Source organism: Amia ocellicauda, chromosome 2, assembly GCF_036373705.1.
Source record: "Amia ocellicauda isolate fAmiCal2 chromosome 2, fAmiCal2.hap1, whole genome shotgun sequence".
NCBI lineage: Eukaryota > Metazoa > Chordata > Actinopteri > Amiiformes > Amiidae > Amia > Amia ocellicauda.
Window position 1 is genome coordinate 869,221 of NC_089851.1, and position 25,174 is coordinate 894,394.

At 41.3% G+C, this 25,174-nt stretch overlaps 1 pseudogene; it reads left to right on the top strand.

Annotated features, from left to right (window-relative positions):
- Nucleotides 1-21,194: 21,194 nt before the first annotated feature.
- LOC136712014 (epidermal differentiation-specific protein-like) lies at nucleotides 21,195-23,957 on the top strand (annotated as a pseudogene).
- Nucleotides 23,958-25,174: the final 1,217 nt, after the last annotated feature.

Sequence of the window (25,174 nt, forward strand, 5' to 3'; positions counted from 1 at the left end):
AGTTCAGGAAGCGTGGAAGAAGCTATCTACATTACTACTACAGCTAAAGAAATACTGCTCACGGCCGGCATTACCCTTTGCAAGTGGATGACAAATTCATCAGAACTAAGAGTGCAATGGAAGGAGAACGCCATTGATTCGACCACAGAGTTGAAAACTCATGGAGCTGTGCTGAAAGTGTTAGGGTTAGTGTGGAGGCCGGAAACTGACAATTTTGCCTTTGACCTATGACCCCTCCTTGACTTCATGAAGGGACGAAGGAACACCAAGAGAAGTGTCCTGCAATCTGCCGCACGAATTTTCGATCGGATTGGGTTTTTGACCCCCTTTACCATTCATGTAAAATGTCTCTTCCAAGAAATGTGGGAAAGAGGATTGGATTGGGACGAAGAGTTACCAACAGATTTATCTATGAAATGGCAACAGTGGTGTATAGAGCTGCCACAGCTGCACAATCTGACCATACCAAGATGGTATTGTGCAGGGACAAGTTTGGAGGGCAGTCCAGCCTGGCAGTTGCACGTGTTCTGTGATGCCAGCGAAAGAGCATATACTGCAGTGGCCTATCTGCAGGGTGAAGCTAGCAATGGGGAATTGATCACCAGCTTTGTGGCATCAAAGACCAGAGTGGCCCCTCTGAAGAAAATCACACTTCCTCGCCTTGAACTGCTGGGAGCACTGATTGGAGCCAGACTGGGCAGCTCTTTGTCCAAACCGCTACGGATGGAGCAGAAACAAGTGCACATGTGGACAGACTCCATGATTGTTCTGCAATGGATATGCAGTACAGCGCAGAAATGGAAGCCATTTGTGGCTAACAGAGAGATGGAGATCCAGTCATTAACTGAGCCAGCATCCTGGTCACATTGCAGTGGGAAGCATAATCCTGCAGACCTACCCACCCGCAAACAAACAATAGCCAGCTTGAAAGACAGCATGCTTTGGTGGAAGGGACCAGCATGTTTGACTTCTTTGGATGAAGGCATGAAACCTCTTCAAGACACCACGCCCCCTGCTGAAATAATGAATGAAGAGCTCAGGGTACAGTATCAGGTCACTGTACAACTCAATAGCAGTGATTGAGACTCAATTACACCAGCACTGGACCAACAGAAATATAGTAAATTGAGGACAGTGTTTCGTATAACCGCATGGGTGAAGAGATTAATTTACAACACACGCACAAGGGAGAAACAATGTGGAGAGCTGTCTACAGAAGAACTGTTAGAAGCTGAAAGATATTGGGTTCAGGTAACCCAACACCAGAGTTTCAGCAGAGAGCTAAAGCTACTGAAAGCAGGGCAGTCTGTGAACAAGGACTCCAAGATCAGAGAGTTGAGGCCATTCGTGGATGAAAATGGACTACTGAGTGTGGGAGGATGACTGCAGAAGTCAGATTTCAGTGCCAGACAACAACACCCCTGGCTATTACCCTATAAGCACAGATTTTCAGAAATGTTGGTGCAACACCAACACGAAAGAGTAATGCATTCCAGCCTGTGAGATACTATAGTGCAACTGAGAGAGAGATTCTGGGTCATAAGAGCAAGACAGCTGACTAAGTCCATCATATCCAAATGCTTGATATGCAGAAGACTCAGTGTAAAAGCTGGAGAGCAGGAGATGGACAGAGTCACAGAAGCTCCACCCTTTGAGGTTACAGGCGTGGACTTTGCTGGGCCGCTGTATGTAAATGTGAATGCAATCACAAGAAAGGCATACATTGCTTTATTCACCTCTGCTGTGACGAGGGCCATACATTTGGAGCTTGTGTCTGACCAGACAACAGAAAATTTCCTGTTGGCTTTGAGAAGATTCATAGCTAGACGGGGACTCTGTAAGACTATCTATTCTGACAATTCGAAGACATTTAAGAGAGCTGATCTAGATCTGAAACAGCTATGGAAATCAATGAAGGATCGCAATCTTCAGAGTTTTTTTTCTGAGAAGGGCATTGTTTTGAAATTCATTGTGGAGTGTGCAGCATGGTGGGGTGGATTCTGGGAGAGACTAGTCAGATCAGTCAAGACGTGTCTGAAGAAGATTCTGGGGAAGGCATCCTTGAACTTTGAAGAGCTGAGCACAATTCTGACTGAAGTTGAAGCAATTCTGAATTCCAGACCATTGACCTTTGTTCACAATGAGGTTGATGAACCACATCCACTGACACCTGCACATTTCCTCATCAGGCAGCGATTTTATTTAGTACTGCAAGACTACAGTTCCCAGGAGTCTTTGCTGCAACAGAAAGAGGATATGAGACATGGGAAAAAGGAAGAACTATGGGGGAAAATTCAGGAAGAAAGCAACATGATTAGTGATCCAGCTCGGTTTTCAATTACCACATTTAGTTTCTTGATTTCCTTTAAATACAGTTCAGTGTGCAATACAATAAAGTTTTGTTTTTGTTCAGAACCTGAAAGTTGTGACCGGCTATTTTTTTGACTGAAGCTACGCTACACCTCCAGTGCAAGCTTAGGTTTATGTTACTCTGTTTGTATCCCGTTCGTGCTCCACTGCTGGTCTGAAACCAAGCTCCCTGCTCTTCTAGGCCAGGCAATAGAGTCAGGGGTGCAGGCGACGGTAATCAAGGAGGAGAAGCGGGGAAGTCCACGTGGGAATGCAACTGAGCGAGGGTATGATTGGCTATTAACTTAAATAACAATTCAACTAATTCAAAACAAATCAAGTAAAAAATCCAAAACAAGGTTATTAATAAGTGAAAACAAAGGAAAAAAAAAACAGATTATGTAATAAATTAGTGCATATATAAATAAATAAAACTCAAGACAATAATTGGTGATAATTGGCTAAAGCCAGTCACACCCACTCGTGACATATAGCGAGAGAAACTCACAACCAGGGATACTGTTAATTAACTTCGGTCTCCTCAGGTAGCAGCCACCCTACGAACCACCTACAGGTAAGCGAGATGCCTACTCCAGAACGCAGTTTCTCTTCGGTGCCTCCGGTGCAGGTTGCCGTTTTGGGCCAGGCAGAAGCTTGGATTGGCTCGGAACTGCCCCGGGACATATGCCAAGAAAATATCCAGGTTCGGGAACGGCCCCGAAACTCCTTTGAAATACTGCTTGTAGATGTATAAAAGGCTCTGTGAAACTTTCAATAAACTGAAGATAAACGAAACATTTCGGTGTCTGTGACTTTTCTCCCCGGGCCTGTCTCCTGATGAAAAGTCTCCACTGTTGCTGGAAGTGCTGACTGGGGTGCCTGATTCACTGGGACCCAAAGGGTTGCTTCAATTGAAGCATTGTACCTTAACAATCACTCTTCCATCAACAGGGAAAAACTTACTTATCCACATGTGCCCCTTGTACAGCTCCACTGCTAGTGTGTCCCTCCTTCCTCAGCGAGCGGAGCTTACTACTTTTATAGGCAGAACAATAGGGTCAGGGGTGCAGGTGACGGTAATCAAGGAGGGGATACGGGGAAGTCCATATGGGAATGCGACTGGGCAGCTTTTGGTTGGCTGTTAACTTAAATGACACGGGTGAAGCAATAAACCAATTCAAAAACAATTGAGGAATAAAGAATAAAATAAATTTATAATTACAAAAAATAACAAAGAAAAACAGTAAAAAAGACAATTTAGTGCACACAATAATGAATAGTGAAAAAGAACCCAACAAAGGATAACTAAATAATAAGTGATTAAGGCCAGTCACGCCCCACTCGTGACACTAATCACTGAATCATCTCCAATTTGTATGCAGCTTTCAGTTCGTTGCAATTGACCTATTGTGTTTTGTTTTTTTCTGTTGTCTTATGTTAACAAAAAAAACACAAAAATGTGAAGAAACAAATTACTGAAACATCCTTGCCTCATTAATCGTAAGGTTGCATAGTCTGGTGTTTTCTCACTGGATGTGTTGTGGGACACTGGCAGTGTGATGCTAGAGTCCACTGTGATATAATTAGTTCCCCAACAAATGTTTTGGTGAGTTGAAAGCATCAGACATTTACCGCTTGTATGATGAAAAATACTGCAAAGCTGCTTTACTATGGAGTCAGCCTGAGCCATGTCAAAATTAATAAGAAACAGAGAGGAGACCAATAGACTTGTGCCCATTTCTTTCAAGGGTGCAGCCATTACAAGTCTTACATCAGCAGCACAGCAAATACATAATATAATAACTATTGATTCTCCTTGTCATGGAGAATATTCTCCCAAAATAACAAGCTTTTGCAGAGCTGGTTAACACCATATATTCATCATTACAGTATGTAGACATAACAGACAGACATATGTTGCTGTGCAGTAGTTTGTAAAGAAATGTACATAAGAAAAGGGTAATCATTTCCAGGAACACTGATTGTTCATATCCTCTCAATGCCCACAGAATTGGCAAAAACTTAATTCCCGGAACACTTTACAGCTTGCCAGGTAGATTCATTTAGATGGTTGTGGATTGTTACACAACACCTTCTCAATGGAAATATTGATTGCTCCATCAAACAACGCTTATCTTTGGAGATATGTTTGCAGATTGTCAGGTGGTTCAATAAGCAGTATAATTTATTGAGTCTCATTGATGTTCAGCTCAGCAAAGCAAATTCTTCTCCAGGACTGCTAGCTATTCATTTTCACTTTCTCCTGCTTCTGAATTCAGACAACAGGCAGAGTGAGAACCTCAATACTTCGAAGCGCCAGATACACCACAGATTAATCCTCAAGATATAAAAAAGTAAGTTTGTTTATTTAATTTGAAATTCTTGTGAAATCTTATACAAACGAAATGAATAGTTATCCTATTAAAACTGTATTTTTTCCTAGGCTTGGATGTATTCCTTCCTCTCAGGGCCCTTGTTTCAACAATCTAATAAAAGTTAAAACTACATGACAGAAATTCCCTGCTCACATTACTCCTCCCATGTATAAGCTTGCTGTCTTAAACATCCGCTCACTAACTAGCAAAGCAGCCTTAATAAATTACACCATAACTGACACACACATAGATGTGCTCACCTTGACTGAGACCTGGTTAAGACCAGACGACACTATTCCATTAGTAGAAGCCTCCCCTGATGACTACTCTTACTGCCAGAAGGCCCGTGCAACAGGCCATGGGGGGGCTGGCCACCATCTACCACACAGACCTGCGCCTCTACTGAGCCATTAGACAGCTTCACATCCTTTGAAATTCACCAGGTAGAACTTAGCTATAAGCTGAAGAGGTGGATTAAGCCTGTTTATAGGCCACCAGGCCCCTATTCCTTTTTTATGACCAAATTTAGCAATCTCTTATCTGACTTAGCCATACATTATGATAAACTCATTATTTTAGGGGACTTTAACATACATATTGACATTAAAGACGACCCCCTCACTGTTAGTTTCTTGTCCCTATTGGAGTCTGTAGGCTTCACTCAGCATGTGTCAGGACCCACACATTGTCACAACCACACACTAGATCTAGTTATTACCCGTGGGGTACAGATTCACAACCTAATAATATCACCCCAAAACCAGATGATTTCCGACCACTGCCTTATTACATTTGAGCTGCCTGGAGTAGAATCAGACACACAGGAGAGGAAATAGAAACTCGCTGCCTAAATCCCACTGCTATTCATAAATTCACTACCCTGTTGCCAAATGCTAGCTTAATCAAAACAGGATCTGCAGATGAATTATTAAATAATTTCAACAATACACTAAGCACTGCTTTAGATACAGTAGCCCCATTAAGGACACGACAAATTAAACCAACAAAACACTCACCATGGTTTAATGAGTCACTCGCTCACTTAAAACAGAATGCCGGAGATATGAGCGTAAATGAAGAGAAACAAAACTAGAGGTCTTCACATGGCATGGAATGACAGTGTAATAAGATACAAGCAGCCCTGTCCTCTGCTAGGTCTGCCTACTACTCCAATTTAATAGAGACACATAAGAATAACCCATGTTTTCTGTTTAACACAATAGCGACACTTAATAATCAGCAGGTAAATCCTTCAGAGGTTATCCCCCCCAACATCACCCGCAGTGACTTAATGGATAATTTCAATAGCAAAGTTAACAGCATTAGAAAACAGATAGAACAGGAAACATACACAGATACTATAGCCGACACATGCAGTCCTTCACAGCCCCTGCCTACCTTGGACTCGTTTAACGTAGTAAATCACCAGGAATTGGTCTCCTTAATTACTAAAATGAAAGCTACAACCTGTGCACTAGACCCTATTCCCACTAAACTGCTAAAACAATCTCTGCCATTAATTATTCACAGAATACACAATATTATTAATGTCTCTTTATCCTCAGGATCTGTTCCCGAATCGTTTAAAATAGCTGTAATTAAACCACTTCTTAAGAAATCCAGTGCCGACCCTAACCAACTTAAACACTATCGACCTCTCAAACCTCCCCTTCCTTTCTAAGGTTCTAGAGAAAGTAGTTGCAAACCAACTGCAAGCTTTTTTAACTGATAATCTTCTTTATGAAGAATTTCAATCAGGCTTCCGTTCTGGCCATAGTACAGAAACGGCCCTGTTAAAAGTATTGAATGATGTGTTTCAGTCCTCCGATGTAGGGCACGCCAGTGTTTTTATTTTATTAGACTTAAGTGCGGCTTTTGACACAATAGACCACAGAATCTTGTTACACCGCTTAGAAAACCGTATTGGCCTATCTTGCAGTGTGCTGCCATGGTTTAAATCATATCTGTCAAACAGACTCCAATATGTACAGATTAACGAGAACCACTCAAATTTAACTGAGGTTAAGTACGGAGTTCCACAGGGCTCAGTCCTTGGACCTATACTTTTTTCATTGTACATGCGCCCTTTAGGTGATATCATTCGACAACATAATATTAACATTCACAGTTACGCAGACGACACACAAATATATCTGTCAGTAAATCCTAACCAAACCATAGACCTAGAAAAACGAATCTGCTGTCTGTCTGAGATTAAAACATGGATGACAAAATCATTTCTTATGCTTAATTAAGTCATAATTTTAGGAGTCAAAAATCAAACTGTTCATCATGCACTGACAAAACTGAGTAATGATAACTTTAATTTCTCCCCTAAGGAAATGGCACGAAACCTGGGTGTCATCTGTGATCATAATCTATCTTTTGAATCACACATTCAGAATGTGTCGAGATCTTCCTTCCTCCAGCTTAGAAACATCGCTAGACTGAGACAATTCCTCTCGTTACAGGACACTGAGAAATTGATTCACGCATTTGTTACATCTAGATTGGATTACTGCAATGCCATTCTGTCAGGCAGCACAAACAGCTATTTCTGCACTTCAGTCCAAAATTCTGCTGCAGGAATCCTAACTGAAACAGAAACACATAAACACATCACTCCAGTATTGGCTTCTCTTCACTGGCTGCCCGTGCACTACAGGATAGACTTTAAAGTGCTCTTATTAACATTTAAAGCACTAAAGGGACTGGCACCTCCCTACTTAAAAGATCTCCATATTGAATACACTCCAGGTTGGCCACTGAGATCACAGGAAGCCGGTTACTTAGCGCTCCCTAAAATACACTAGAAAAGCGCAGGTGGTCGAGCATTCAGTTATAGGGCCCCGAAGCTGTGGAACGATCTTCCAGCCAATGTAAGAGATGCCCCCTCTGTCTTACCGTTTAAATCACAGCTGAAGACTTATCTGTTTAGTCTCTGTTTTTCTAGCCCATAGTGCCGCCAGTGTGCCATGGACATGCAATGCACAACTGTCTTTGGAAATGTCCTGCATTGCATGACCAGTATCTGAGCACAACTGCCTTCTTGTCTTCCAGCAACAGCCCCCTCTAAGGGTCCAATGAGGCACCTCGTCCCCCACCATGGAAGTCTAATTGGGCACAACCCTCCTTCGGGGCACCCCACCACGGAGGGCCGATGGGGCATCCACACCCAAGGTCTGACGAGTCATCGCCACCCAAAGGCTGTTGATGGTCCAACCCCCCCACCCCCGATGGCCAGCGAGAGGCCTCCTCCAGAGGGAAGAGCACAGCCAGCAGCACCGATAAAGAGCTTTCTGATCTCCTTGCTGCTGTAATAACTATACTGCCTGGAGGGGAGGCAACTGATGAATCCCCTTTTTAATTGCTTTCAGAAATCAGACTGTAGAGTAGATTGAATCAAACAGAGTCTTTATTCAAGCTGCTTGGAGAAAAGTAATACACACAGACACACAGGTCTCTGTCCTTACTTCCCTAAAATCATAGAGCAGGATACTGCGATATCCTGGACAGGGTGAGTTTGAACCAATAATAGTGGGGAGACAACTCCCTATCTTATGATATTCTCACTATCTTCCTGATTAAGCTTAGACACAATGTTTTCTGTTTTATGCCCAAATATGGAGACATATGTGACCATTTCATTATTTCTATTCCACACGTATCCAACGCATGTCTAGATAGGCAAAGGAGGGTTGTGTGCCCACTTCCTCATCTTCTTGTGATTTTACTAGAACGTTCGTTCTGTACTAAATTTATATTGTGTGTGTGTGCAGAGAGATGCATCTGGTACAGACTGGTAGAAGCTGGTCTAATTATGTGCTCTTTGGTAACCTCATGTACGGGTGAGGTATTTGCGGCCTCTTCAGCAACCATTAGGCCTGGGCCCTAAGCCGTGGACCCCATAGGAGATTTTTAGTTTTTCTCTCCTCCATGCCTAAATGGTTTATTTACTTAAATGTTTACTTACTTTATTCTAGATCATGTAAAATGTTTACAGGTCTATATTTATTTTACTTTATTGTATTTATGTATTTTATTTTGCTGTACGTTTGTTGTATGTTTACCAGTCTGTAAAGCGCTCTGTGGCTACCCTGCAAAGGGCGCTATACAAATAAAATTGATTGATTGTTTGATTGATTATGGTCTGAGGATAAAAACTGTTTTTGAGTCTGGAAGTGCATGTCCTAATGCTCCGGTAATGTCTACCAGACAGCAGCAGTGTGAACAGACCATAGCCTTGGTGGCTGTAGTCTTTTATGATGTTCCCAAGGCATCATGTATGGTAGATGCCTTGCACGGAAGGCAGATGGCAGCCGATGATGCTCTCCGCTGACTTCACCTTCCTCTGGAGGGCCTTGCAGTCAGCAGCGGAGCAGCTGCCGTACCAGGCAGTAATGCAGCCTGAGAGGATGCTCTCAATGGTGCACCTGTTAAAGTTGGTGAGAGTATTTGCAGACATGCCAAACTTCTTGAGTCTCTTTGATGACCACACCGAGGAACTTGAAGTCGGAGAGACTCTCTCTACTTCAGCTCCATCGATTGTGTATAGGGTCATGATCATCTCCTTAGTCTTGCAGACGTTGAGAGATAGGTTGTTATCCTGGCACCATGTAGCCAAGTCACTTACCTCCTCTCTATATTCAGTATCATCGTTGCTGGAGATGAGACCCAAGATGGTGGTGTCGTCCGCAAACTTCAGTATGACATTGGAGCTGTGTGGCCACCTCAGTCCTGCGTGAACAGGCAGTACAGTAGGGGACTGAGTACACAGATCTGAGGGGCTCCGATATTCAGGGTCAGTGCAGAGGAGGTGAGGTTGCCCATTCTCGCCACCTGGGGTCTACCCATCAGGAAGTCCAGGATCCAGTTGCAAAGGGAGATGTTAAGACCCAAGGTCCTGAGCTTGGAAATGGGCTCCCTGAATTTTTTTTATCATGTACTGTACAATATATGAGAATGGAGGCCCACATGTAACCTAATATGGGTTTATTACAAAATAACAAAACAGATAACATACATAAATGCAAATAAAGGTTTTTACTGAACATCAACAAAAGCAAAATACAAAAATACACTCACCTAAAGGATTATTAGGAACACCATACTAATACTGTGTTTGACCCCCTTTCGCCTTCAGAACTGCCTTAATTCTACGTGGCATTGATTCAACAAGGTGCTGAAAGCATTCTTTAGAAATGTTGGCCCATACTGATAGGATAGCATCTTGCAGTTGATGGAGATTTGTGGGATGCACATCCAGGGCACGAAGCTCCCGTTCCACCACATCCCAAAGATGCTCTATTGGGTTGAGATCTGGTGACTGTGGGGGCCAGTTTAGTACAGTGAACTCATTGTCATGTTCAAGAAACCAATTTGAAATGATTCGACCTTTGTGACATGGTGCATTATCCTGCTGGAAGTAGCCATCAGAGGATGGGTACATGGTGGTCATAAAGGGATGGACATGGTCAGAAACAATGCTCAGGTAGGCCGTGGCATTTAAACGATGCCCAATTGGCACTAAGGGGCCTAAAGTGTGCCAAGAAAACATCCCCCACACCATTACACCACCACCACCAGCCTGCACAGTGGTAACAAGGCATGATGGATCCATGTTCTCATTCTGTTTACGCCAAATTCTGACTCTACCATCTGAATGTCTCAACAGAAATCGAGACTCATCAGACCAGGCAACATTTTTCCAGTCTTCAACTGTCCAATTTTGGTGAGCTTGTGCAAATTGTAGCCTCTTTTTCCTATTTGTAGTGGAGATGAGTGGTACCCAGTGGGGTCTTCTGCTGTTGTAGCCCATCCGCCTCAAGGTTGTACGTGTTGTGGCTTCACAAATGCTTTGCTGCATACCTCGGTTGTAACGAGTGGTTATTTCAGTCAAAGTTGCTCTTCTATCAGCTTGAATCAGTCGGCCCATTCTCCTCTGACCTCTAGCATCAACAAGGCATTTTCGCCCACAGGACTGCCGCATACTGGATGTTTTTCCCTTTTCACACCATTCTTTGTAAACCCTAGAAATGGTTGTGCGTGAAAATCCCAGTAACTGAGCAGATTGTGAAATACTCAGACCGGCCCGTCTGGCACCAACAACCATGCCACGCTCAAAATTGCTTAAATCACCTTTCTTTCCCATTCAGACATTCAGTTTGGAGTTCAGGAGATTGTCTTGACCAGGACCACACCCCTAAATGCATTGAAGCAACTGCCATGTGATTGGTTGGTTAGATAATTGCATTAATGAGAAATTGAACAGGTGTTCCTAATAATCCTTTAGGTGAGTGTATAACATTAAATATAAAAACCAATAGATCGCAAACACTAAAACAAATTTCAATCAGTAATGAACAGTTAAATAACTGAAAATGATACGAATCATTATTATATGTATATAGGTTTGATTGAGTTTTATACCCTTTAACCTTTCACGTCACTTCACCTAGGATGAACCAAAATCCCATTTTTGTTGACCTTGACCTTTTTGTTGGCAAGCTTTCAATTGAAAGTCAGGGAAGGCTATTAAACCTCTCTTGAGTTTGGGTAGACCTGACAAGCTTCAACTTGCTGAAAGCCCTTTCTGCACCAGAAACAGAGACAGGTAGAGTGAAGAAGATGCGCACTGCAACACACACTTCTCCAAAAATGCTCTGGAGCTGCATCTTGTAGATTGAATTCAGCAAGTCGAGAGGAGACTGGCAGTCTGCAAATGTGGCGTCATACACAGACTTAAGATGCCTCAGTTCATTCTCAAAGCCTGCTGTAAGATCCTGTGTATATTTGCTCACTAATGAGTGGCAGGCTTGGTGAATCTGACCTTCTAAATCCTTTAAATTTAAGATTGCAATAGATTAAGATTGACAATAGTGTAAAAAAGACTGGGATTTTGACCACGTAATCATTCGGTCGGTGGCAGTGCACGCCGGTAATGAAAATTATGTGACAATACCGGCCAGTAGTTTTGGTATTCCCACCAAAGTAAATCTGGCAGCGAAATGACAATACACTAACCCGTCTTAAAATACGTCTTGATAGACTGGGATACAGCAATTCTCCTGGCCTCCCTCTCCTTCTTTTCATGGCATTTCTGGTACCCTGGTTTATGATTTCTTTTCCCCGACATTTTCAGTCAGTCAGTAAGTCTCTGCTCTTCCACTAACTTAGTCGCTAACTTCAGCCACCGCCTCAGCTCTGATTGGTTCAGTTCAAGAGCTGGGGTGGGATTTACAATGTATCGGCTCCCTCTGATATTTGTCACTCAATAATTAATAAATACTTTGGATCAGACTAAACCATTTTTCAGGAGGGGAGAGGAGCAGATATTTGGAAAACTTTTCACCAAATTGCATGTTTTTGTGGTTTTCATTAAAATCTCAGGCATACATAAGAACATAAGAACATAACAAAGTTTACAAATGAGAGGACGCCATTTGACCCATCGTGCTCGTTTGGTGTTCATTAATATCTAAGTGATCCAAGGATCCTATCCAGTCTGTATTTGAATGTTCCCAAATTGTCTCTTCAGCCACATCGCTGGGTAGTTTATTCCAGATTGTGATACTCTCTGTGTAAAGAAGTGTCTCCTGTTTTCCGTTTTGAATGCCTTGAAGCCCAATTTCCATTTGTGTCCCCGGGTGCAAGTGTCCCTGCTGATCTGGAAAAGCTCCTCTGGTTTGATGTGGTCGATGCCTTTCATGATTTTGTAGACTTGAATCAAGTCCTCACGTAGTCTCCTCTGTTCCAGGGTGAAAAGGTTCAGTTCCTCAGTCTCTCAGTAGGACATTCCCTTCAGACCTGGAATAAGTCTGGTTGCTCTCCTCTGAACTGCCTCTAGAGCAGCAATATCTTTCTTGAAGTGTGGAGCCCAGAACTGTCCACAGTATCCAGATGAGCTCTAACTAGTGCATTGTACAGTCTGAACATCACTGCCCTTGTTCTCAATTCTACACTTTTGACAATATACCCTAGCATTCTGTTTGCCTTTTTTATTGCTTCTCCACATTGCTTGGATGGAGAAAGTGAGGAGTCCATGTAGACTCCTAGGTCTTTCTCATGCATTACTTCATCTAGTTCTATTCCTCCCATAGTGTAATTATAGTGGACATTTTTGTTACCTGCATGTATTACCTTGCACTTGTCCACATTGAATTTCATTTGCCAGGTGTCGGCCCACAACTGAATATTATCGAAGTCCCTCTGAATAGCCTGTGCTGCCAAGATTGTATCTGCTGAGCCACCTATTTTAGTATCATCTGCAAATTTGACTAACTATCCCAGAGTCCAGATCATTAATATAGATTAGAAAAAGCACAGGCCCTAGTACTGATCCCTGTGGAACTCCACTAACAACCTCACTCCAGTTAGAAGCGACTCCTCTAATCGACACCCTCTGTTTCCTAGACATCAACCAGTTCATAATCCATCTACTTACATTACCCTGAATGCCTACAGCTTCCAATTTGAGGATCAGTCTTTGGTGTGAAACCTTATCAAAAGCTTTTTGGAAATCTAAGTATTTCATATCATATGCTTTCACATGAACTACAGCTGCAGTTGCATATTCAAAAACTCTAATAAATTATAAATAAACATACAACTAATATAAATATTAAAATCATTCACAGAACAGGTATATATAGTATAACTGCTGGATTTTGTGGGGCCCCCTGGGCAGTGGGGGCCCCTATAATTGTCACCACCTTTCACCCCACTAGCGACGGCCCTGCAGATATGTAATATAATCAAGCACTTGATTATATCATGTGTCAGCTATGCGCTGACTGATTTGCCTTTTTTAAACATGAGGAAAGGGAATAAATGTGTTTTTTATTTATTAATATGGAGCAGTTTCTATAGCGCATTCAAACCCATATTGGTGAAACCCTCTACTTTAAATTGATAAGCAGTTTATTTGTCAAATCATACTTCTAGTAGTGGAACTTTTCCCTTAAAGGAGGGGTGCGACCGAAAAGTTCTGTGCCGCCTGGCGGAAAACATTGCTACTGCAGACACATTTCAAATGTTATATTAAATCTGTTCAGTAATAATTTAATGATGATGTATCAGTCAGGAAGTTATGATAATCGGAGAGAGTAATATACATGCTTAGTTCTCCCACTGAGATAGAAAAGTGTGCACTCTACCATAGGTGAAGAATCCCCAAATTATTCATGTACCAGACAGACGAGTGATCCTTTGTTTCACTTCCTTAAAATCATAGGGTTTACATAGAGCTTTATACATACTGCTAGACCATGAACCGAGTAAGTTGAACCAATAAGGGAGAGACACCTCCCTATCTTGTGTCATCCTGTGTGATATCCTGATCAAGCAAAAACATTGGTTGTCTATTTCATGCCCAAATATGGAAACATATGTGGCCATTTTGTGCTCTCAATTCAGCACGTAGCTAACGTATCTCTAGTTAAGCAAGGGGGGTTGTGTTCCCACTTCCCCATCCTCTTGTGGTTTTACGTGAACAGACTGTACTAAGTTTGTTCTGTAGGTGCAGAGAAATGCATCTGGTAGCAATCGGTGGGGGCTGGTCTCAATTTGTGATTTTTGGTACCCTCATAATTTAGATAATTAATTTAGGGCTTCTTCAATTGGTGAAGTTTATTTTTCAAAACTGCCATCACAGCATTTGCTGTCATATCGATACAACAGCATCTCCATCGATGTGTTCATCAGCAAGGAGTATGTCACGATATATTACCATATCGATTTTTTGAGCACAGCTCTAGTTGGAGCCCCTGCATAAAAGGGCAAGTGAACGCCATTCAGGGAATCTGTGGTGTGTTAGTTTGAGGGTTTGGTTGGAAACGAAGTATTGAGTGGGGGTGAGTAAACCATGGGTTTCTTTCAATTTTAAAGCTCTCTTGTTTATAGTCTTTTAAATATTGTTGGCTGATTTAGAAGGGTGAAGATTAATTCGTAGAGCTCTTCTAGACCCAGAGAGCACAGAGAGCAGGGTGAGTTAAGGCAGCACTGGCGGTCTTTTTAAACTTGGTTACTGCAGACTTGCTGACTGCTGTTTTAATACTATAGTACTGACTGTAATGAGTAAGTTGTGTGTGGAGAGTTGAGTTAATGCTGCTTATGACTGGGGTAGGTTTTTTTTGTTTATAAGATTTTAGATCTTTAACATTTTAATATTCTTATGATTGTCATTTTAAAAATGTATTGTAGCGATCCTGGCGGGTGTCTGTGTGTATGTGCCAGTAGGGCAGCCCAAAGGTGGAGGGGGGTGTAAAAGTGTGTATGCAGGGTGGGTGAGTCAGTTCGGGGACTCTGTCTGTATCTGTGTGTGTGCGTGAGTGAGAATGTGTGTTATATGTGGGGTGTTAGTGTGTTGGGTTAGGGAGGGGTGTTGTGGGTAATTGTATCTATGTGGCTCCCCCCGTCCCAGGGTGGTACAGCCGGAGAGCGGTGATTGGGCGGGAGTTCACCAGATGGGGGGTATATAAGGGCGGGGTGATGCGCAGGGAGTTCGAGTCGAGTTGGAGTTAATGAGGAAGACAGAGCTGGTTAGGGTTTATGTGCATCTTAGAGAAAAGGGGGAAAGTGGATGTACCTCTTGGGAAATAGATCAATAAACGCCAGTTTTGTTTTGGAAGACTTCTGATCCGAGTGTTTTCATTTCGATGGCGACCCGATGAAGGCAGGGTCGCTACAGTATTTTAAAACGGGGAGCATTTCTTCTAAATTGTTTCTTTTGTAATTTAGATTTGGTTGTTTCATGGTTTGGGTCTGTCTTTTTGTTTTCTTTTAGAATGAAGTGTCATGGTTTTAATTTACTGGCTTGTGTTTTTGGTTGATTTAGTTTTATTTCACTATATATACATCTTGTATTTGTTTTATACTTTGTTTCACTTGAAAGTGTTTTTTTTATTATGTTCTGGGTTGTGTTTTTGTAAATGGCAACAGCTGCATCCAACACCTGTTTACACTTTGTTCTGAAGCAAGAAAAGAAACAACTTACTGTCCCCAAATTGCTGATTTTATATGATTAATAAAAGAGAACAAAGTGTACTACTCTGGTGTCTTCATTAATTTTTACTGGACCTATACAACACCATGATGGGATGCCACCTCCGGGGATGGATACTCCCCCTGCTGGAGCCTGAGTGCTTTTAATTTTGAAAATGAAGGTTTTACCTTGTGTTTTAACGTTGTTTTTAATGAAACTATTTGTTTTAAAATGCACTTGTTTAAGTCTTGTTTTGATTGGTTTTGTATTCCTTTATTTTGTCTAATGCATTGACTGTTTTTATTCCTTTAAATGCATCTGTTTTGTTTTTGTTTGTTTTGTTTGTTGATTTATCTGATGCATTTCACATGTATTAGACTGTTTTGTTAAATTGTTTTGACAGTTTGCCATCTTTTCACAAATTTCATTGTTTTGATTTCTTTAATACACTTGTTTGAGTTCGTTTAGAATTTTGGTTTGGAATCGCTTTTAAGGATTTTAACATTTATATATGATTTTAGAATTGAATAAAAAAAATGTATAATAAGTATAAAAATGTTGTATGTTTTTATCTTGTAAATGTGTTGAATCCACTCTTATCTGTGTATGGATTATTCCCAATAAGTCAGACCGATGAACCAGAAGTATATGAAGATAGAAGTTTATTGCGAATACAAGCAGCTGTAGCGTAAGGTACACTTATAAATTTCAATTAAAGAAGTGAATTTATAGTATCACCTTATCACGAATCCTGGAATCTTGTAGAACTCAATTTCCGTAATAATTGGACGCAGACACCAATTCCAAAGATATAAATTGTCAAATTTATTCAAAACAAAGACTAAATGTAGCACTACACTAATTATACAAAAGGGAAAAACTAATTAAAATTCAACTCTAGATCAACAAATCAAAGACAAATCACTTCCGTGCCCAAATCAAAGACCATGGGATCGCATATGATAACACAAATCGTTAAACCAAAAAGGTTATAAACACATTGACTACAATACCGGTTAGTAAGACGAAGGCGAGTCTCTCATTAGTATTGTTAGTCAGACATTAAATAACTACGCAGGTTAGTATTTATGTCAGGTAACTTCTCGTTATATATATATATCAGTCTCATTTACGTAAAGGTGCCGAGAAAGATCCTATCATTACTTGTTACCACAATTTCCCTTAACTGATTATTATTCAATGATTAAGGATAGGCAGGGCCACCTATAATCTAATGTCTATTAACTTGTGTCAATTTCAGACTAAACAGTTAAACAGGAATGAGAAGATATTTCTCGGCGTTGACAGATTTTATTTCTAAAATTATCAACAAAACAGTTTAATGCAACACACATTTATATTTAAGAAAACTAAATGATATTACACATTCTAAAGTTATGAATCACAGATTAACATTTCTAATTGATTTCTCAAATGTCATGAATCATGAACTCCAAACAGTTAAACTTATCAAGTCAAGTTTCTTATGACTCAATAGCTATTTAAATGACTGACACTTTCGTTTTCAGTCGACTTAGTCAATTGTCCAGCTGTAAAACTCCACTGATCAGGTGGGCACAGGCGGGCAGCGCAGTCTGTAAAGTTCTTTACTTAATAAAGTCCTTTAAAAGAATTATTCGTACGGCTCAATCTCCTTCTCCCAGTTTAACTCTTCTGTTGCTGGCAAAGACTTGGTTGGTTTCTGGTTCCGGTTCTGGCAACAGAGCTATAGGTTGAGCTGTGGCAGCGAGTTTCTGGTTCAGGTGAGAGAGAGAGAGAAAGAGGCCGTGCGCTGTTCCTTATAGTCTGTCAGATCAATAGGTGATTGGTTCTTGAATTTTTGAGATTGGATTTCGGTTTCAGCCCCCAGTGTCCTATTGGAGGGGGGCTTGATTTATGACTGATGTCAATCCATGCCATCTTTTGGAAATGCCGGTTGGCCTGGGTTCGTAGCTCTATGTCGGGATTTCGGCTCTCGTCCACTTCAAAGAGTTTTTATCACCTACAGGCCCCTTTCTCCAGACATCTCATAGCAGGATTCCAAACTATTTGGCCTCTTCTCGGTGCCATCCTCCCCAAAACTGTCACTTTGATGCAAACCAGTTCCAAGCTGATGAGCTACGGAAATCTGATAACTTTGGGGGGGGAGAGGTCTTCTTTAGATCAGTGCTTCAGCTCAGAGCCCAAATTCTCTTATCAAAATACACCCAACATAACGCTACACAGCTCTGGAGAAAAATACCCATAGAGGCAGTCTCTATGGAAGCAGTTTCTCAAAGGCACTTTCCACACACACACATATTTATATGATATAGTACATGACGCGATGGACTCTCTTACGATCTCCTCAGGAATGTAAGTTTCTCTAGGACATATTACAGCATTACAGATCTTGTTGCTGACAGGGAGTTATGTCCGTTATCATAACACATACCACAAGGAGCAGTCCGAGAATATTTTGACGGTTTCTCTTGAGAACCACAGAGAAAACAACAGACATTCTGGATGCTTGTTCGTCCTAATTATATATAAAGAACGTCAAGTACAGACAAGGACAAGGACAGAGTTAGTCACATAGCATTACTCATCTTAAATTCCTCAAAGTGGAGGATTTTTACCACTCGAAACTATTTCGCCCTTTGAGCCCCAGCCTCTTCAAAATGTAAAATACTTTCACTAATAAAACTATTTTTACCTCAACTGTCTCTGTCTACAGGACTTTAAAATGGGAATATTAGTAACCAGAATCTTTCTTTTTCTGGATTTCATGATTTGCACTGGTGGGAAGGAAGGGGATTTAATCGTTCTTTAATCTGGAGAGTGCAGACTTCACGCCCTGCACACTCCTATTATCTATATGTATTGTTTGCTGGGCATTACCCCTGTTGAATATATTCCTGGATCTGGTAAATAAACGGTGTAACTGTGCATTGTTGGAGCTCCAGCATTCTTTCATCTGGGTGTGGGATGTGTTCATGTGACAATTATATTGTATAACTTTTAAAACTGAAATTGAAAATTAAGATGTTTTAGTTTATGAAAACACTGGACACTCAAAATCAATTATATAGACCTTTTTGACAACTTTTCCCAGTATTTGCGACTTCCGACTGGTTTTGTGGTGGAGTGTCACGTGTTTTATTTTACCTTTTTCAAAAAATGAATGCAGGTCATTCATTCTGTCATTGTTCCTTAACATTTGGTTGGCTAGTTATCTGCTTACATGGTATGTTATGTTGATTTCAAATCTAACTACTGATTCTGATTGAAAATGTGTTCACTAAAATCTAGCTTGTTTGGATTAAGGTAACACACAAGCATCACTCGACAGGTGAGCTGAAATAAATAATGAATAACGTCTATAACCCACTTCTACTTTGCACCTCTTGTCCTCGTCCTCTTTTCTGCACCCGATGGGTCTGCTCTTTTAAAAGAGTCTCTCTCTCTTTCTCATATCAACAGCACCGCTGTTATGTAAACTCACCGAATCATAGAGTAACAACCCTCTGAGATTCCGCTGCAGTCTTGGTCTTGTATTTTTTAGCGATTATTCTAAATATAACTTTACTAAATTCTCGGTTTACTCTTCTCTTTTCCATGCGGTCTCAAATTTTCAAAATCGTGTTCAAGCGAAGTTGTTTGACCTTGAATGAAGGCGGGACTTGACTAAATAAATGACTGTGATTGGCCAAATCTATTAACTGCTTAAATGGCATACGAATCTTTTTTTTAGATACGTGCTATTCTTTTATATTAAAACACAACTTGTATTTCTTGTATTTCTATGAATCATAAGAATGAGTAGAGACTATTGATGATTACTTGAATGAATGTGAAAGCAAACGTGTCATTAAATTCAAAATATGCCCTTTTAAAGTGTTATTAACATAATGCTGTTTTAATGAGTCATATTCATAATCATTTAGATCTTTGAATAAAAGAGGGAAGAGTGATGGGAAAATAAATATCTGTCTCTGAATCTCGTTACAGTTTCATTGGTATAACTTTACTTTGCGAATGCTGCCAAACCGCGCCCCCTTGTGGTTAAAGGGGCTCCTCTAGTTTCTACAGTTACTCCCAACAGCTGAACATGTTTACTGAGCAGACACCACAGTGGACGGATACACAGTGGAAACTATTCATAAAAACAAGCTATTTAAACACAGCTAAAATGAACAGACCCTGCTGAAGAAAACACACAACAACAAAACACAAGCAAATCTATGTGGAGAATCTGTAAGACATGCTAATGCACAGAGATAATGTTACACAGCTGAAGTTACCAGATGATTGGGCACATTGAGTCAATTTCATTTTACTTGCAATGCAAATTAACATTTGGTAAGAGAATTATTCACACATCCTAATTTATCTTCCACTGACATGGTCATCAGACCAGTCCCCCCAAGGATTGCCCCAATCAGTTTTTAAAACTAACAATTTGGAATGTAACAACCGGAGTGTGACAACCTGGGAGTGAAAAAGCCCAGGAGTAGAAATCCAGGAAGACTGTAAGGAACTGAGCTGGAAACCCAAAAGGGAATCAAGACCAGAACTTCTCCACCAAAGTCCTGGAAACTTTGCAACCGTCCACAAGTGGATGGAGTCTGCCAGTATTGAACATCTACATAACTAAACCTCAGAAAACCACACAGGTAGTACATTTTGTGTACTATTCAATGATTAGATAAATCACAACAAATATATATAAAGCCTAGTTGTGTATGGACTCTAAGTTGTAGGAACGATTAGCGTAATACTATAATTGTATTAATATAAATGTTTTGTGCCTTGAGTCAAAACTCGAGTAATAGATTGATTTCTCTTTGGCTCTCTTCCTCTCTCTCTCTCTCTCTCTCTCTCTCTCTCTCTCTCTCTCTCTCTCTCTCTTAATCATATCCAACCTACTTTTCTGTATCCTATCTTTTCAATTACATGTTGTCCATTTACATTTTTAATAAACCTATATCTTGTGTAAAATGAAACAGCCTCAAGGTGAAGTCATGCAGATCAACCTCACCGCTAATCTGAATTCGTATTAGTAAAATATTCTGGAAACTTGTCTCATTTTCAAAGAACTTGACTGCTGTGGGTTATATGTGTGGGGGTCACTAGATAACAGGACTTTATTCAGCAATTAATTCATATGATATCGATACAAGGTAAACAAGCTTCACTACAGTTTAAGGTCCTAGGCCAATCCACAGTGTTTACTAATAAAAACAATAACTGAAATGATAAATTAAAGGCAATTTGTCCTTTGCAACTTTTTCACGGTATCATAGAATCAGCATCCTTTAACTTATGCTTGACATAATTACAAGGTCAATGAGTCAGACTGTGGGCAGTGTTTCACAGGTTATTACAGACAGAGGGGATCTGATTCAGGTATTCAGTCTGGAATGGGATGGATACACTGAACCCCAAGCCACTCCGAAGAGCAGCCTCCAGCACTATCACTGCATAAGGACCAGAGGTCACAAGTGGAAATGGAGCTCAGGTGTGTTCAAGGCAGGCAGACAAAGAGGAGGCCCGTCCTTACACAGAGAGGTGTGGGGGGCAACAACAGCCTGCCTAGGGATGGAGTGTCTGAGCTCTATGAAGACACGGCTGTGTGGGATCCTGGGGTCCATCAGCTACTGAAGCCAAAAGGACCCGGACGGGCCTAGATGCCCCTCTGGTCTGTCACCTGTCTGTGTTCCTGTGTCAGTGTATCACCAGCAGCTGTGTATTTAATTTACCATTGGAGATTACATGGCAGAATTGATTATTAACCAGCTATTGTCCTTATCGGCACAGACACTGCGCAGAGTGTACTTATGGGCCTTGATTAAAGACACTGCTCAGCGAGGCAGCTGAGAATTTGCAAAGATAAGTGTGGAGACTGAATGGCCTCTTTGAGCAGCTCTGTGAGGAGGGCTGTGGAGTGCATTGCTCTGTCTGTTGACTTGGCAGGCTGTAAAGACAAGTTCTTCTTATGTACATGTGACAATTTATTTTCACAATTTATTTTATATATTGTGATAGTGTCCAACACTGCCGGGGCTCTCAGGTGGAGTTCAAGGAACACGTATGCAGGGATGTGGGGAAATTAGTGTGTTTTTTTAACAGTGTGCTAGTGCTCAAAACAAGAGATACAGAAACTCAAACAAAACCTAACTTTGTGTTGAATCTAACACACATGAAACAGATCCCTAATGACACAAATTAGTATTAATAACACAACAAGGACAAACCTAACCAGTCCAAACTGAAATGTGTAATCCAAAAGCCAAGTCCAAATTAAGAATTCAATCCTTCATCAATGCTCTTCTCTCACACTAACAATTACCCTCCTCTGCACATCTCCCAGGCTCTCCTCACTACATCTCCACAACAGGAAGTTAGACGTTTGCCGGTTTGATCCAGGGCAGAGCCAGTCATGAGGGGGAGCAGTGTTCATGTGCCCCCTGGTAATTCACCTACTCCTGGGTCTGAGGAAGCACAACGCAGCTTAGGTCTGATCCTTAACATGCTGTCAAGTGTGGTGTCACAATATATATAAACCACCCCCTTGTTATATCGCCCCTCGCCCCTTAAAAACACACAGTATGGTATTATGGCCTCCTGTTTCTTTCGGTGTCCCTGGGTGCATTGCTGCCCTGTTTAGGCCTTCAATAAAACTATAGCTTGTTGTACAGTATTTGTGCCTTTTTTTTGGTGTCTTGCTATATTGCGACCCTTGATATATATAAAGTTTTTTTATTGGACCACAAAACAAGCGCTATAATGAGGGGGGTGGTGTGTTTTGTTCTAAACCCTGTAAACCTGCAAGGCTCTAGCAAGGACACAAAATGTACAATATTTTGAAAGGAACACCATGCCTAATTAGTATCAGTCAAGCATCATTAAAACATTTTAAAATGTGTAAAATGTAAAAACAAATAATGGGTTCAAAGGTCATATTTTCAGAAAACGAATTTAGTAAACTGCGAAATAAATAAATGGAAAACTTAAACATATCTGAAAGTGCATCACACATATTTAATACATAGTTGTTGCTTTTTAAATGAATAACTCCAAAATGTACTGTGAATAAAATGTGTATAATTAACATACCCAATAGCTTAAGCTTATCAGGATGGGTCTGGGACCATCCTCTACACTCCCACTTCCCACCCAGTGCCCTCCCTTGCGGGGACAGTATATTAGGAGCCTCTGTTCCTCTCTCAGCTCACAGACTCTCTCCCAGGTCTAACTGTACAGTCGTCACATACACTATGAGCATCCTCACTTCCATGGGGTCAGTAAGGAGTTCACCACTGATGTCTTCAACCTGAGGGACATGTACTTTGATGACTGCATCTCCTCGCTGAAGGTGATTGGCCAGCCCTGGGTGCTGTACAAACACCCCTACTATGAAGGACACCAGTGGATATTTGAGGAAGGGGAGTATGCTAATGTGGAAGAGCATGACACCATCTCTTCCCTGCAGCTGGTGACCGAGGACCTGTCAGACCCTCAGATCACACTGTATGAGCACTCAATCTACCAGGGCAGAAACATCGTCCTCACCTGCGAGACCAACGTGTGCCATGGCTCCTTCAATGATGTGGCGTCCTCCCACAAAGTGCAGAGGAAAGTGCCTGGGTCCTGTACGAACACATAGACAGAAGAGGGGTGCAGATGGTGGCCAGAGCAGGTCATGACGTGCCTGATTATGGTTGGTACCATGACCGGCTGTCCCAACTGCGCCCTCTGAAGCCAGGGAAGCCGACAGTGACAGCGGAGATCCTGCGGGACAAGAAGGAGGAGCAGGTGAAGTCTATCACCATCGATTCCATATGCGGCCTGAACCACGGTGACCACGAGCAGAGCTTCTCCACAGAGCTGAGCCGAGAGTATGAGGGCTCAGTCACCGAGACCTTCAACTTCAGCAACTCGACTCAGATAACTGTGGGAGCAACATTCTCCATAGACTTGCTCATGGTGAAGACAGAATTCAACCTTTCTGTGAGCAACACCTTCACATTGGAAAAGGGAGGAAGCATCACTAAGACCGAGAGGAAGAAGGTCCAGGTCAGCCTGCCAGCCACAGTCCTTCCTCACACTAGGCTCACTGTGAAGGTGCTGAGGAAGGAGGTGGATGTGAAGGTGCCAGTCCAGCTGACTGTCACTCAGGGGGGGCGCAGTAAGACAGAGTACAGGGAGTACAGGTGCCAGGCCGGGCTCTCTCTCTCCACTGAGTACAGGGAAGAGAAGCTGTAGATCAGAGCAGAAAGGCAGGACGAGGAAGGAGAGGGATAAACCACTCCAACACCATAGTGAGTGTCCTGCCATTATAGCACAAACAATTATTTAAATTAATGATTTCTCTGGCAACCCTTTTGGAAAGTCAAGCTGAAATTATGTAACTGCAGTGTTTAGGAACAACAGCAACTGCAACTTATTTGACAATTATATGATTACATTTTTTAACAGCCTATCAGAAAAAAAACCCAATAGAATCAATAGGATAAATCAATAGATCAAATCAGACAAGAAACAGATGAGTTTAGATGATTACCCTGATACTTGTTTTCTGCTTATTGAGGAAATTCAGTTGACCAGTCTTTCTAGTTTGTTCCTGAACATGTTTTAAATGCAGCTGTTTCAAACAGAAATCAATCAATCAATCAATCAATCAATCAATCAATCAATCAATCAATCAATCAATCAATCAATTTTTATTTGTATAGCGCCCTTCGCAGGGTAGCCACAGAGCGCTTTACAGACTGGTAGACATACAACAAATGTACAGCAAAATAAAATACATAAATACAATAAAATAAGACCTGTAAACATTTTACATGATCTAGCATAAAGTGAGTGAACATTTAAGTAAATAAACCATTTAGGCACGGAGGAGAGAAAAACAAAAAACTCCTATGGATGGCATGTAGGAGAAAATTAATCTCTGGGGGTCCACGGCTTAGGGCCCAGGCCTAATGGTTGCCTCCCCTCCAGGCAGTAGAGTTAGGTAAGCAGCAAGGAGATCAGAAAGCTCTTGATCGGTGCTGCTGGCTGTGCTCTTCCCTCTGGAGGATGATAGCACACAAATCAATGAAGGTTACATTTAGAATACACTGAGAAACAATCTGTATCTCTTTCAAATCCACAATCAGCTCATTGGAAAATGTCTCAAACGTATGGGTTCCTTGGTGTTAATGAACAGTGCTGTGGAGCACAGTTCAGTGGAAAGTACTAACCCTTGAAATGTGATGTTTTCATGAGCATGTATTTATTTAAACATTCCCAATAATAAATCAACTAATACAATCAAGAAAACAAACTCCTCCTATAAGCTGTCATTGTTGCATTAAATGTGTGCTATTAATAACCTGTTTGTTCATGTCTATGCACACGCACACACACACACATATACACAACACAAACAAACACACACACGCACACGCACACGCACACACACTCACACACATGTTTGTTTTGC